The following is a 4,022-nucleotide window of genomic DNA, read 5'->3' on the forward strand; positions in this document are numbered from 1 at the left end:
TTTCTATGCTACGTTATCCTACAGTGGTGTTCAAAATTAAATTGATTTGTGAAAAATTCAAAATGGCCCTAACTAGAATCTGTTAAAAAGTTCTAACTTTGCTTGAGCATAACTTTTGATCTAGCATGAATTTGCAGGGGTGTGCTTTACCAAAGTTGTTCACCTTGATGTGTTCTTGGATGAGGTGCAAAGATTTGGAATTGTTTGTCTCTTAAAACAGAGGCTCAAAGTAGGCATCAGGTTAAAAATGGCAGTTTTGATCATTAGTGCATGTGAGCACAATTTGATTTCAAATTTGATTTGATTTGAGTTTCTTTGATTCCAAAAGTGTTTATAAGTGTTTAGTAAGATTCTCCAACCAGTGGTGCAAGCCAAAATGGCCTGGGTCAAAGTTTTGCAAAATGGCCAAGAGCACATGTATGTGATGAATTGCATTTTTCTTATTTTCTTATTTTTTTTCTTTGCTCCACTTAGGCATGGTTCAGGGTTTATTTAGTGTTAGATTGAGTTTGGTCAAGGTTTCAGACCCTTTGGGTAACATATGAAGGCATAGGTCAAAATTTGTCATTATGGCTATGTGCCACATATGCCTCTATGCATACTTTTGTTTTATTTTTGTTTCACCTTTGATTTAGTTGGTAGGTGATAGGTTGGGTTTTTTTGATGTTTTTTTCAAGCCATCTAAACAAGATAGATCATGGCATAATTGATTATTTGCAAAGATAGCTCTTTGCTCTCATATGCTTTTTCTCTTATTTTGTTTTCTTTTATTTGTTTCTCTTTGATGTTGAAAAGGGTAGGGTTTAGGGTTTAAGATCATTTCCAAAATATTTTAACAAACAATCATGGCAAGAATCATCACACACATGCATGAGCACTATGCTCCTAACTTCGTTTAATAAAAGTTTTTGTTGGTTCCAAAATTTGGAAAATAGGGAAATTCATTTTCTCTTTGTTTTAAAAGTTGGGATGTTACAAACCCTTCCCCCTTAAACAAATCTCGTCCCGAAATTTTAAGAAAAGTTAGGTTCCTAAGAGAGATTGGGCAATTGGATTAACAAGAAAACATACTTGGCATGGCCTGAGGTGCTTCTGGTGCTTCTGTTGCATTCATGTGGTAGAGGCGGCCGTTGCGGTTGTCCGGGTTCCTTCTAGCTGCAAAGCGGCGCTGTTGCTGGGCAGGTGCAGTGGTGTTGGTGGTAGTCTTGGCTAACCTTTTGGGGCACTCATTAGAGTAGTGTCCCACAACTCCACATTCATAACAAGTGATGGTGGACTTGTCTTTGGGGGTGACGGGGATAGCGTTGCTTCCAGTCCTCGGGCCAGTGTTGGTGTTGTTGTTGTTCCCATTGTTGTTGTTGCTGTTGTGGTTGTTGTTGTTGTGCCTCCAGGCTTAGGGGGTCCTCCCTGGTTGTTGGTGTAGTTTGAACGGTAAGTCTGAGCAGGTGGCCAGTTGTTTCTTGGGGCGAATCCCCCAGCTGAATTGTTGCGGTACTTCTGTGTATGGTGGGCTCCATTCGGGTTCATCATCCTGCGCTTGCGGTTCTCGTTGGCTTGGTGCAGTTTTCCTTCCATCTGGATGGCTGAGTCCACCAGAGCTTCCAGGTCAGGGAACGGAATGTTCACTAACACAGTTTGCATTTCGTCATGCAGTCCATTCAGAAATCTTTCTTTCCTCTACTCGTTGGTGTCGGTCTCATCCGGGGCGTACCGTGACAGTGTGAGGAATCTATCGCGGTATTCCACCACGGACATTCTTCCTTGCTTGAGTTCCCGGAACTCGTCTCTCATCTTCTTGATCAGTCCTTGGGGCACATGGTATTTGCTAAACTTGAGCTTGAAGTCCTCCCAGGTCATCATTTGTCCCGCATTCATTACACGGGCACTTGTCCACCAAGCTCTTGCAGGTCCTGACAGGTAGTGGGTGGCAAACAGTACTTTCTCTGCGGCTTCTACTCCCGCAACTTCCAGGTTGTTCTCCATAGTTTGGAGCCAATCATCTGCGTCAAGTGGCTCTTCTGTCTTGCTAAACATAGGTGGGTTGGTGTTCTGAAAGTTCTTGAGTTTTGATCCTGGGTGATCATGGTTTCCATGGCCTTGATTGTTCTGGGCTATCTGTTGCAGTGCAGCAATATTGGCTTGTCGTTCAGCTCTCTCGGCTTCTCGGTCTGCCATCATCATCTGCAGCATCTGCATCATGGCGTCTTGGTTGGTGCTGCAGGTTGGTGGGGCCATCTGAACATTCAGGTAGATGATAAGGTAAGAGGGAAATTTCTATGGTTTGTTTGGTTAATGTAAAAATTTCGAAACTTGAAAACTTGAGTAGTGTTGAGGGGGTAACAACCAACGACACTTTTTCATTCATACCAAGCATCACACATTACAAAGCTAACACACCGTTGGTTTGAAGAACCATTCATTCGTTCTACGATACAAGGGGATCCTGATACAAACTCACACCTACCATAGTGCTTTAGTGATACTACTCTTCAGGGTTGGTCCTTCATCTTCAGGGGCAATGTGCTTGGCGAAAGGTGAGGGCGTTGTCCAACTCCATGCAGGTCTTGTACAACATGAAATCCAGATATGCCACATAGTGGTTCATCTCTGGGTGCGGTGGCATGGTTATTGGTCTTCCCATGGGGTCGTGTCTTGGGCAGTAAACAAAGCGAGTGTTCTTGATCTTGTTCTCATTTTTTCCACACAGACGGGCAATTGCTTCCTGCATAGCTCTGACTAATCCTTCCTTCCAAGTGTTCCCCGTTACAGAAAACCAGATGGTTTCCTATTGTGGGTATACTTCATGGGTGTACCATCGACAGTGCCTAGATCCGGCAAGCCCGGGTGGCCCATAGATGGTGGTGTGGCATGTGGCCCATCGGGCGGCCCAGTTGTTGTTGATCCTGAAGGATGAAGTCCGGCCCAGGAGAGGGAACCCGGATCCAACCAACCTTTGGTGGAACCCGGATCCATGGAGGCCCATTGGGAACCCGAATCCGGTACGACGTATAAGGGAAGGCGGATCCTTGACGTACACGGCAAGACATTGTATCGTAGTTAGGCAACCTGTAATCCGGCTAGGACTCTCCATGTAAACCCTAGATCCGTGCGCCTTTATAAGCCGGATCCCGGGAGCCCTAGAGGCACAACCACAACTCATTGTAACAACGCGAAAGCGCCCAGATAATTCCAGACAAGCAGCAGTAGGCCCCGTCATCGTGCGGGTGTTCCGAAGCTGGGTAAATCGCGTACCACCGTCCCGTGTGCACTCCGCCCTATGGCCCCTACTTCTTCTCCCCCTCGTGAGGATCCCTCCTCCGAGGCACCGTCGATTAGGCAACGACAATTGGCGCCCACCGTGGGGCCAGCGGCGTCTGGAGGCCGGAACCGGGAGGGTTCCGCCATGGGAAGCTACGATGACACCATCGCTGTGGGGCGTGTCCTTTACGCCGGAAATCTGTCGATCGTCCCACCGGATGAGTGTTGGATTCCGGCTAAGACAAACCCCGTCAAGCTCTCCATCGTCCCAGTTGGCGGCATACACATCTTCATCGGGGAAACCGTTGATTCCAACGGAAACCCACTGGTAAGTAGCGCTGACGCGACCGCCGCTGAGCAGGACGCAGTCGCGAAGATCCGATCTGAGATGCAGGAACTTCCCAGCAAAGATTCCGCCTTAGATCTAGAAAAATCAAAACCCACCCAATCCGCCCCTGAGCAGGAAACAACGGTGGAAGACCATTGCAGATCCGCCTGGGTCTCCCAGGTGTTAGAGAAGCAAAGGTGTCACTTCGTACACTTCTTGGCCCATACCGCCGGAACCGCCCCTCAACAAGCCGGAGCCGGTCCCGAACAGGTCGAGGCACCGGAAAACAACGTTGCTCCGGATCAGCAGGAGGCTGTCGGAGAAAGCGGAACACCGGTTGAAGAGTCGATTCTGGGTAACCTAAGTCCAATTTCCGGGGATGCCCCCTCCATGGATACCGAAGAGTTCGATCGCAAGGTGAAGGAATACGGATACG

Source organism: Lolium rigidum, chromosome 1 (genome assembly GCF_022539505.1).
Source record: "Lolium rigidum isolate FL_2022 chromosome 1, APGP_CSIRO_Lrig_0.1, whole genome shotgun sequence".
NCBI lineage: Eukaryota > Viridiplantae > Streptophyta > Magnoliopsida > Poales > Poaceae > Lolium > Lolium rigidum.